The sequence below is a fragment of the Triticum aestivum genome, chromosome 2B (assembly GCF_018294505.1).
Source record: "Triticum aestivum cultivar Chinese Spring chromosome 2B, IWGSC CS RefSeq v2.1, whole genome shotgun sequence".
Taxonomy (NCBI): domain Eukaryota; kingdom Viridiplantae; phylum Streptophyta; class Magnoliopsida; order Poales; family Poaceae; genus Triticum; species Triticum aestivum.
Window position 1 is genome coordinate 636,083,978 of NC_057798.1, and position 12,239 is coordinate 636,096,216.

The window sequence follows — 12,239 nt, forward strand, 5'->3', positions numbered from 1 at the left end:
ATATCAACACAATAACATTATACGCTTGTGTCAAAAGGCTAATGATAAAGCATCTTGTCAAAAGGAAATCGTGGTGCAGTAGTTTGTTTACATCCCGATATAATTTTCTGACGAAACAAAAACACAGTAGGAAAGTAGTAACAAGCTAGCACGAGTACTATTTATGTGACTAGACCACCAAAATGAGCTTAAAACTTTGATTCAACGAGCCTAATTGTCTTCTGCAACAGTTCAACTAAAGCCAAAGGACATTTTGTTATGAGCTCAACATACCCTTGGCTTGCCATCAAGTCATTGGTTTCCATTGTACTCAAAGAGGCAATAAATTGAATGCAGGTATCATTCAACCTACCACAGCGATGCTGATAAGCCAAAGCGAATGTAGTCACCACGGTCTTGGCATCAATGTTTTCACAGAGGATGCTTTCACATATAATCTTGAGCCTCTCCATGGCATACCGATCCGCCGCGACAAGCAAATGCCTGATAGTCTCCTGGTAGTCATCTTGGCCAAGATCATCCCTGGCGGGCAGTGAATCAGTGTATATAAAATGGAGCAGGCCCTCAAAGACAGCGGGCTGCATGTCAGCAACGGTAATATGCCTCGTGTCCTTTTCTCTCCTCGCGCCATACAGCTCCGCTTTGAAGACCGGCGACCGCATCGCAAGCAGCACCTTGTGGGCAGGAAAAGCTTCCCCTTGGACCTCGAAAACCACGTCGGCGCCCTCTTTCTCGCGCAACAGCTTCCCGAGATGCTCCATGATGTCGGACGGCGGCACCTTAAACGGCTTTGCGTCCTCGGCAATGGTGATGACACACTCAATGGTGAGGCGGTCGTCGCGGAGGTAAGGCGACGCCTCGAGCTCGCTCCTTTCCATGAACTCGAGGAAGCCGGAGGCGAAGTTACTGCCGGAATCGTAACCGTGTGTCCCGGTCATGGTATGCGGCGGCGAGCATCCGGCCATGTCCACCAGGCTGAGCTGAAAGGACGCCCTCACCCTGGCGTCCTTGTCCTTGCTGCGTAGAAGCAGGAACACCTGCACATAGTCTTTCACGCGATCGAGGATCCCTACGGGGCAGAACAACACCTGCCAGTCGTATCCTCCGACGGCGAACACGGCCGACGGTACGGCGTTGAGGTCTCCGACTCGGTCGCGGTGCTGGCTGTACCCTGCGATCTCGAACACGTGAGAGCCCCAGCCCCGCCGCACCTGCACCGCGTTCGCGGCCACGGGCGAGCCCTGCGCCGTCTTGGTCGAGAGGTGGGAGGCCTGCCCCGTCTTCTTGGCGTGGCGCGTGGTCGACGCTGTGCATCCCATCGCCGCGCTCGGGGGCTTGGGGTTTGCTTGAGGAGAGCAGGGGGAAGACGTAGGAAGCTGGCGGAAGAGCGCGCGACCGAGGAGAACGGCGTTTCGGTGCCCGGGTGCATCTGCACCCGGTCAATAAAAAATTCGTAAAAAAATCAGAAAAATTCAAAAAATTCTAATTTTTTTTTGGGTGGTAGATAATTTGATGCGTGAGGTACACTTCAATTTTCAAAACATTTGGATTTCTGTGCAACTCTCAGCAAAAAAGACAAATCAGACCAGAACAGTATATGAACAGTACATATTTTTATAGACCTCCAATTTATCTTTTTTGCTGAGAGCTGCACAGAAGTCCAAATGTTTTGAAAATTGGAGCGTACCTCACGCATCAAATTGTCCACCACCCAATTTTTTTTGGATTTTTTTGAATTTTTCTAGTATTTATTTTGATTTTTTTCGTGAGCGCAGGTGCAGATGAGCTCGGGCTCAGATTCGAATTTTCCGCGACCGAGGAGAACGACGTTTCGGTGCCCGGGTGCATCTGCACCAGGTCAATAAAAAATTCGTAAAAAATTCAAAAAAATTCAAAAAATTCTATTTTTTCGGGTGGTAGACAATTTGATGCGTGAGGTACAATCTAATTTTCAAAACATTTGGACTTCTGTGCAACTCTCAGCAAAAAAGACAAATCAGACCAGAACAGTATATGAACAGTACATATTTTTACAGACCTCCGATTTGTCTTTTTTGCTGAGAGCTGCACAGGAGTCCAAATGTTTTGAAAATTGAAGCGTACCAGGCCCTTTTGTGAGAGAGAAAAAGGTAAACGGGGCCTCTGCCTCGGTTTGGACCAAGACTCTTCCCCTTTGTTGTAGGAGAGAAAAAGGTAAGCGGGACGTCGATCCTCGTGTCGTGATTCCTTTTGCCTAGATTTTGACCTTGTTTGTTGAATCTAAAAGAGCTAAATACACAAGTGGTGTTTGAACTTGCCATGGATGTTCACTAGTTTTAAAATTTGGCATGAACATGCAAATACATTGCTAATTCCTTTCATATACGTAAAGTGCTTCGACGTGGCACCGTATATTGCTGATGTGGCACTAACATGGCATGGGCCCACTTGTAGCAAGGAAAGAAGATTATTCTGGATGGATAGTATATGTCCCTATGACTAGTGGGCCCACCAGTCAGGGGAATTAAAATGAAAAATGGCGAATACTTGATCTGAACCAAGAACTAAAGCTAATTGGCAGAGTGTGTCTCATCACCACACGGACATGATCTTTTTGTAAAGTGTAGCTCCCGAGGCTTAATTTTTTTTGAGGGGGTAAAACAACTTTATTCATCAAATTCCCCAGAATGTGGGATACATCTAGAATCATGGGGTTGGCCTAGCCAAATGTGGCGCCCTGACCCTCTACTAAGAGAAAACTCAGCTAACTTATGTGCTTCCATATTGGACGCACGTCCTTCAAAAGAAAAACTACAAAGAAAATGAGCTGATCGAGATACAATCTCCTTCACTACTGAGCCATTCTTTCCCAAACTGGTTTTGTTGATGTCTGATATTGCCTGTTTGGAGTCAGAAGCAATTGCCACATTGTGTAAGTTGAGATCTTCTGCTAGAGCAAGTGCCTCTCTACATGCAATAGTTTCCAAGATTAAAGGATCCTCTAGTCCGGCAATAACCAAGGCTGAACTTCCAAGGTAGTTACCATTTTGATCATGGCAAACCGCCGCTGCTGAGCCGCCTCTTCCTGCTCTGACCCTAGAATCCACATGGATCTTCGCGTAGCCTGCTGGCGGATGGGCTGCCGGGCGTCCTGGTCACCAGCAACTCGTTCTGAAATTCTTCTAGCTCGGCTATCTGTCAACACGTTAAGCTCTTGTATGAAGTTTCTTAAAATAAATGAGTTGCTTGCGGGGTTGGGAAGATCTGCTCGTGATAGCTTTGCGTCGAGCTGTCCAAATGGCCCAAAGTGTGACAGCTAGTAGCACGAATTGCTCATGAGATAAGGACTCGATGAGTGTGAACAGACATTGCTTGGCCTTGCTCCTGAGGCTTAATGTAGTGTATTGAAAATGGTTGTGGTACTTAAATGGGCCGCCCGGGCACTCAGTGCAGCCCATTTAGCACACGTTATTTCTCTTTAAAAGGAAAAAAATGTCACTAAATAATCATAATATTAAAAGATAGATTCAAATATTCATGTGTTATTAATAGTTACCTCATGGTCAATAAATATCCGTGTGCACATATTATTTAAAAGAAACATAAACAAGGCTCCATTCCACGGTGTCGGTTATGAAAATTTGTGGTACATAAATAATGACCTCATGGTACACGAATACTCGTCTGCACACAAAATAAATATTATAGAAGTTTGCAATAAAATATCTTACTAAAAATGTTCCTGTATTTTTTTAATATTCACCTCCTATTTATAAAATACTATTTTACTAAATATTATGAATATTCATTGGTGTATAGTTTCACTCGTGGCAAGAGTGAATATTCATATAAACATTTAAATTACAAATTTTATTTAATTATACAAACATTTTCTATAAAAACATAATTATGAATTATAAAAATATGTGTATAATTGTTCAAATGTTTGAATAATTAAAATAATATTTATAACTGTAATTTTAAAATATGTTTATCATTTTATATTATGCAAACATGGTTATAATCAATATACATTATTCCAATTATATGATTGTTTTAAAAATAATACGTGAATATTTATAAAAGTACATGAACATTTTTAAGTTGGTTATTTTAGTTTTATGCAGAGCATGTGTAACACATGAATTGTTGAACTTTATTTGTATTACTGTCATTATGATTTATAGACTATTTATTTTTTGGAGGGAAAATAACAGGTGCTAAATGGGCCGCACTGATTGCAAGCCATAGTCATAGATATATATTATTCTAGTAATCCAATTTAGTGGGCGCCATGCCACGTGAGCTATATATGGTGCCACATTGGCGCAATTTACGTATATGAATGGGATTAACACCGTATTTGCATATCCGTGCCAAGTTTTAGAACCAAATCGGTGTATTTTTCAAGTTCAAGCACTACACTGAACATTTGTGGCAAGTTCCAGCACCAGTGGCGTATTTATCTCAGTCTGAAACGAACAACTATTTCAAATGAGCTTAATAAGCCAGAATCTGATTCAGGTCGTTTTCAGTGTATTTTCCTAGAGCACGTCCCACGAACCAACTTTGCGTGTGAAGCAAATCCACAGTTGATTCTGCAGAAGTTGAAGCTGAAACAAACAAGGCAAGTCTACTTCCTCCATCCAAATATATAGAGGGATGGCCGTGATGACGACACACAATGACATTGTGTGGGGAAAGGCAGGAGGTTGGGACGGGATAGGTGGGCGGCGCGAGGAGAAACAAATCGCGTGCGGAAAGAAGAAGATAAACAATGACCCTCAGGAGGAAGACGAAGCTCATCTAACTTATCCTTTTCTATTAAAGGACTGACAACAACATCGATGAGCAAAATGTCCTTTCAGGTACGTGATGGATAGATGCCCCCTATTTATATCCAGATAAATACACCGAAGGTCTTCAAACTTACGCGCGGCGGTCAGTTTGGTGCATAAACCTGTAAAATACATGATTCTAGTCATCAGACTTGCGTGAACGTGCAAATACAGTCATATTTCACGTACACGGACATATCTGCTGCCTGCATGGCACACCAGCGTGGCAAGGGCCCGCTGTTAGTGGCTAATAGCGGTGCATGTGATTTTTTTTAGGAAGACCTTTGGATTTTTTTTTTAAAAAACTGGTCGTTCGCTGGGTTGCACGCATCACTGTACAGTGTAAATGAAAATAGACAGGAAAAATAGGACGGGTGAGAGTTAGACCTGACCCGATGACCTGATGCACTAACGTCGGCATCCTAACCACCACACCTGACAATGCTTCATGCCTAATACTAAACTACTAAGATATATATCAGGATAAAAACACATATTAAAGATGCACTCCTTTTAGCAACGAAAGATGCATTTTATAATTCTAAAAAAAGATGCATTTTATAAATGAATAGAAGATGAACTAGGGTAATCACTGTCGTGGTTCTAAGTCTGACAGTAGAGAAGGGGTAGGTAAGAAGAGACAAGATCTTAGCTACGACGAAGATGTACACGCGATGTTTACGAGTTCAGACCCTTCTCGGAGGAAGTAATAGCCCTACGTCTCGGTGTCCGGAGGCGGTCGATTGGATTATGTGTGTAAAATTACAGAGTGTGCGAACCCTTGTCCCAGAGGAGGGGGCAGCTTATATAGAGTGCGCCAGGACCCCAGCTCCCCTCCATTACAAGGGGCTTAATGTACATAAAGTAAGGGCGTTATTGGTAACGCCAACATTTAGTACTCTTAATGCTCATGAAGGCTAAGGAGTAAATATCTGGCCGTTGTATGCTCTTCCGGCTTCTGGTCTTCGATATGGTCGAGTGATCTTCCTTGTGGTTGAGTGACGACGGGTAACGATCGTCGAGTGGTATGAACGTCGAGTGGATTGCACTCGACGTACGAGACTGGTGTTCTTCTGTTGACTCTTGGTCTTTCCATCTTCTAGGGTAGTGACCTTGGGTAGGACATATAGGTCGAGCCTACGACCCTACTCGGGGTCTGTATCCTCGTCAGTAGCCCCCGAATGGATTAAGGTGTGAGAGTAAAGTAAGACATCGTTGGACCTGTCCTGTGCTTCGTGTCTCCGCGAGTGTTTCCTGTTAGGCTGAACGCCTGCGTTGATACTTCGGAGTTGACTCGCTTGCCTTGATCCATTCAGAAAGTCGTCGACTGAACTGGTGGCCTCATGCGTCGAGTGTCGTGTGGGAGCGTGAGATCTCGGGCGAGATTGTCTGCGGGGAATCCCGGATTCTGCGGGATATGAAATTTCGGAAGAGCGCGCGGGTAGGAGGGCGCCAAAAAAGGGGAACCCGGACGAGCCGAGACGCCTCGATTATCGTGCCGCCTTTTTCACCACGTTCGCTGCGCGCAACTGTAGCAGGATTTGACGGGATTGCCCGGCCCCACGCGTCAGTCACTCGGAAGTGAGCCTTTATAAGGCGACGGGGCCGGGGTGCTTGCACTGTGCACGCTCGCCTCTTCTTCTCCTTTCTCTGCTCCTCCGCCAAACCAAACGCTTCCGCCTCTTACGTCGCCGCTTTCCCACCATGGTGAAGGACAAGACAGCGGCGCTAGAGCGCGCCAAGAAGGCGACGGGGGCGGCGAAGGGCAAGAAACCAAGCCGCGGATCATCATCGCGCTTGGGGTTGCCGCCAGGCTGGATCCAAGGCGATTGGATCCGGTCTTCGATCCGGCAGGAGGATCTGACCGAGCTGGAGGAGACTGGGCTGATTGTAGAGGGAGCGGCGAGGCTGCCGAAGGGAGAGACGGAGCCGCAACCTCGACCGGGTGAGTGTGTCCTGCTCGCCACCCATGTCGACCGGGGCTTCTCGCTTCCTCCGCATCCTTTCTTCCGGGTTTTTGTGAACTTCTTCGGGGCACAGCTCCATCACTTTTCCCCCAACACCATCACATATCTAGCCGCGTTCGTGTCGATGTGTGAGAACTTCTTAGGGTGTCGACCGCACTGGGGTCTATTTAAACACATCTTCACCATTCGTTCCCAGTCGGTTAAGAAGGCGAAGTCGAGTGACTCGAAAACCCACGTTATCCAAATGTGCAGGGGTTTAGGTATCCAAAAGAGGAATAGGAGTGCTTTCCCCGCTATGATCCTCCCTGAATCCGTCAGGGGCTGGCAATCGACCTGGTTCTATTGCCAGGACGTGGCGACTCCGGGCCAGTCAACTGGTCTCCCTCCTTTTTCATTCAACCGTGTCCAGACTCCTGCTCCACTAAAGGTTACTGCTGCTGAGACCGTGGAGACGAGGATGTTAGTGGACCGAGTGGTCCAGCTCATCAATGATGGTGTCACTGGAATGGACTTGCTGGAGGTGTTCCTCGCTCGGCGTATCCAGCCTCTCCAGTCTCGTGACCACCCGATGTGGTTGTACTCTGGGCCGGGCGACTCCACTCGGGTCCATCCAGAAGAAGTGCCGCTCAGCACCGTGGCCTTGTGGTTGAAGGGTATCACGGGCAATCAAGATAACCCTAGAGGATCTAGGCGAGTCGCCCCTTTCGAAAGTGACAACCCACCCGACAAGGTACTTTCTCCGTTCCGACTGTTTTCTGCTTGCATTCCGACTGTGTTTGATGTTGGCTGACTCTTGTTTTGGACAACTTGCTTTGCAGGTATTCACAGAGATGTACTCAATGCCCAACGGTGAACAAGCTCTGGCTCAGGACCAGGATGTTGGAAATATGCCCTAGAGGCAATAATAAAAGGATTATTATTATATTTCCTTGTTCATGATAATTGTCTTTTATTCATGCTATAATTGTATTATCCGGAAATCATAATACACGTGTGAATACATAGACCACAACATGTCCCTAGTGAGCCTCTAGTTGACTAGCTCGTTAATCAACAGATAGTCATGGTTTACTGACTATGGACATTGGATGTCATTGATAACGAGATCACATCATTAGGAGAATGATGTGATGGACAAGACCCAATCCTAAGCATAGCACAAGATCATGTAGTTCGTTTGCTAGAGCTTTTCCAATGTCAAGTATCTTTTCCTTAGACCATGAGATCGTGTAACTCCCGGACACCGTAGGAATGCTTTGGGTGTACCAAACGTCACAACGTAACTGGGTGACTATAAAGGTATACTACGGGTATCTCCGAAAGTGTCTGTTGGGTTGACACGGATCAAGACTGGGATTTGTCACTCCGTATGACGGAGAGGTATCTCTGGGCCCACTCGGTAATGCATCATCATAATGAGCACAAAGTGACCAAGTGTCTGGTCATGGGATCATGCATTACGGTACGAGTAAAGTGACTTGCCGGTAACGAGATTGAACGAGGTATCGGGATACCGACGATCGAATCTCGGGCAAGTAACATACCGATTGACAAAGGGAATTGTATACAGGGTTGCTTGAATCCTCGACATCGTGGTTCATCCGATGAGATCATCGAGGAGCATCTGGGAGCCAACATGGGTATCCAGATCCCGCTGTTGGTTATTGACCGGAGAGCCGTCTCGGTCATGTCTACGTGTCTCCCAAACCCGTAGGGTCTACACACTTAAGGTTCGGTGCCGCTAGGGTTGTAGAGATATAAGTATGCCGCAAACCGAAAGTTGTTTGGAGTCCCGGATGATATCCCGGACGTCACGAGGAGTTCCGAAATGGTCCGGAGGTAAAGAATTATATATGGGAAGTGCTGTTTCGGCCATCGGGAAAGTTTCGGGGGTCACCGGTATTGTACCGGGACCTCCGGAAGGGTCCCCGGGGTCCACCGGGTGGGGCCACCAATCCCGGAGGGCCCCGTGGGATGAAGTGGGGAGGGGAACCAGCCCCTGGTGGGATGGTGCGCCCCCCTTGGGCCCCCCCTGTGTCAGGACCCCGATCCTAAGTCACACCGATCTAGCATGTAACACATCATATCACTTTGCGGCCTCACGCACGGTATTCCCACGGGTGCCACCTTACCTGGCCGGGACCGTTTGCGCCTTTTGGCTCACGTATATGATAGTGCCGCTAGCATCCATATGACAAAGAACCCGGGCTGACATGGCTAGTCGTGAACCCAAAGTGGCACTAACTTACAGGGACAGACATACATGACCCAGCAACGAACGTGTCGGTCATCAGCGAGTGAATCCGGGCTGTAGCAACTGGGCTAGCAGGACTCCGGTCAACCGGGCTGTAGCAGGCTAACAGGACTCCGGAATTCATCGCACGACATTTCCCCGAGGGGACAGACACAGGAACGAAGAAGGACACATGCCGGCCAGCCTAAGTGTTCCAGAGCAGTAGCAAGCTACCATGGCTCAGTGGAAACACTAGGAGACATTTCCCGGTAAGAGAGGCTACTAAGGACAAACAACTAGATAGTCAGATCCCACACATACCAAGCATTTCAATAACATACACACAATATGCTCGATATGTGCAAATACAACATGGCATCACAACATGACTCTACAACTCAAGTATTTATTCAATAGGCTACGAGGAGCGAGATATTACAAACATGGGTCTCATGACCCAACATTCAGAGCATACAAGTCAAAGCACAAACAGAAGCTTAGCATGTCTGGGTACATACATCTACACATGAAAAGGCTGAGAAGCCTGACTATCTACCAGATCCTGCCGAGGGCACAAGATCGTAGCTGAGGTAACAAGCTAAACGTCGAAGTCCACGCGGAACTACTAGCGAGACTGAAGTCTCTCTGCAAAAACATAAATTAACCAACGTGAGTACAAATGTACCCAACAAGACTTATATCAGATCTAACTACATATGCATCATTATCAACAAAGGGGGTGGCGGGGTTTAACATGCAGCAAGCCAGCTTTGATTCGGTGGCTATCCTAAACTACGACTGCAAGTAACTCTTTTGAGGTGGCGCACACGAGTCCACATATTCACCATGTCAATACACCACTGTGGATCCGCTCCCGTCTTCCTACGAGAACGCCATCCATAGCACTCACGCTTATCTTGCGTATTTTAGAGTATCCACTTTCACTTGTTTATGAACTGTACAGGCAACCAAGAAGTCCTTTATCGCGGACACGGCTATTCGAATAGATAATGTTAACCCTGCAGGGGTGTACTTCTTCACACACGCTCTCACCACTTACCGCCGTTTACACGACATGTACTTGGCAACCTTCAAGCGGAAGCCCAGCGAGGGTGTCGGCCACGACCTGACTAACCACACAAGTCTCTCGTCCAGGTTTATCGCCTATTCGGGTTCCATCCGCAAGGAGATCCGGCCGGGGTGTCGCTCACGGCCCCAAACGATGTGTGCAGGGTTCCCAAGCCCACCTCGACGGGTGGATCTACGCTTGGTACACCGTGCCACTGTGCCTAGTCTGCCCCAAGCCCACCTGTACCGGGTGCCACTTGGTAGACTACTAACACTACCTACAAACACCAGAAACTAGTTGCAACTCCTGGACAGAGATCAAGTTGATTAATAAGCCGAGAGGGGCCGAGTTACCGGAACCCAATGTGTGGTAGTAACTGTTTATTGATCACAAACACAGAACTCAGTTCCTGAGGACGGCTGCAATGAGACAACCCACCATGTACTCCTACATGGCCTCTCACCGCTACCTTTACCAAATCGTGTTCACACACTTAGCTCTCAACAGTAGGACATGTTCACCACATTCCAATTCATCCCCGATGAATCAGACCTGACACAACTCTAAGCAATAGCAGGCATGACAAACAAGCATGAATGAGTAGGCACATCAGGGCTCAAACAACTCCTACTCATGCTAGTGGGTTTCATCTATTTACTGTGGCAATGACATGTCATGCAGAGGATAAAGGGGTCCAGCTACCGCAACAAGTAACAGATGAATCATTGTTGTCCTAATGCAATAAAAGAGAGCAGGAGCGAAAGAGTGGGATTGTATAGGAATGAACAAGGGGGTTTTGCTTGCCTGGCACTTCTGAAGATAATATAACTCTTCATCGGTGTCATTGAACTCATCGTCGGAACCACGTCTACTGAGAGGGGACAAATACCGGCAAACAAGGAAGAACACAATTCAATGCAATGCAGCAATATGATGCATGATCATGACATGGCAATATGCTGTGGTTTGAGTTAATGCAACTAGCAGCAAGTTAAATGAAGTTTATTTGAATCAAAGATTCAAATTCAAACTCCATATATGATGGTTTAAATGCCCTTTATATGATTTGTCCTAAACAGCAGCTATAAGTTGTTCTAACATGCATGAAAATGGTACAGATGGATAGATTGGATTTTTCTGATCATTTTTCATATATAATTTATCTTATTTGGAGTTACAGATAATTTTCTATGAATTTAAGAAGTTTTAGCTATTTTCTGGAATTTCTTGAGTAAAAATAAATCCAGAAAAACCTATTACTGCGTCAGCATTGCATCATGCCGACCTCAACAGGTCAACAGGCGCCGTCCAGGTCAAACCTGACGTGTGGGGTCCACTGGTCAGTGACCAAGTGCTGTACAGTGTCAATGACAGGTGGGTCCGGCCAACGGACACATCAGTACAGTCAATGTTGACGTGTGGGTCTAGGGTAATTAGATTAAACTTAACCTAGTTTAGTTAGCCAGTTAGTTAGGATGTGGGGCCCGGCTGTCAGTTTCACTGGAGGTTAATTAGTGGGGTCATCAGTGGCTAATGACGTGCCACGTCACCGGCCACCGGAGTTCGGCCGGCGGCGACCCGAAACGCGGCGGATGTTCGCCGGGGCTGCGCTACAGGCGGCAGCTGGGCAAGAGAAGGGCACAGGGAGGAGGCCCTCACTCGCGCGCATCGAACGGAGCAGGTGGGAGGTCGCGGGGTGGTCGGAGCTCGCCGGAAGTGAGCTCGCGGCGGCGCTGGAGGTCGGGTGAGTGCGGGGTTGGCGCTGTGGTGCACGGGAGGGCAAGTTAGCGTGTGCGTTATGCTCCTGGTGGCTTCCTGAGCGTGGTGACGCGCTCCTAATCGAGCTCAAGCGGCTGCAGGGACGGCGGCGACATGGCCGGCGGCAGGGGAAGCTCGGCCACGGCAGGGCTACGGCCTAGAGGGCGGGAGCGACCAAGGGAGAAGGAGGAGACGACGAGGGTGCTCACAGCGTGTCCGATGGCGTCGTCGGCGAGGTCGGGGGCGGTCGGGTTGCTGCGAATCGACGACGATGACTGTCGGTGCAGAGGGCGAAGACAATGGCGATGGCGGCACTGCAGGGCACTCCGGCGTCGTTTAGCTCGGTTGAGACGAAGAAGAGGTCGGGGCGGAGCTCTTGGGGGCGGCAGAGGGGC

The 12,239-nt window shown here is 47.7% G+C and overlaps 1 pseudogene; it reads right to left on the minus strand.

Moving 5' to 3' along the window:
- Nucleotides 1–23: 23 nt before the first annotated feature.
- LOC123046422 (BTB/POZ and MATH domain-containing protein 1-like) lies at nt 24–3,437 on the minus strand (annotated as a pseudogene).
- Between the last annotated feature and the right edge of the window lie 8,802 nt (nt 3,438–12,239).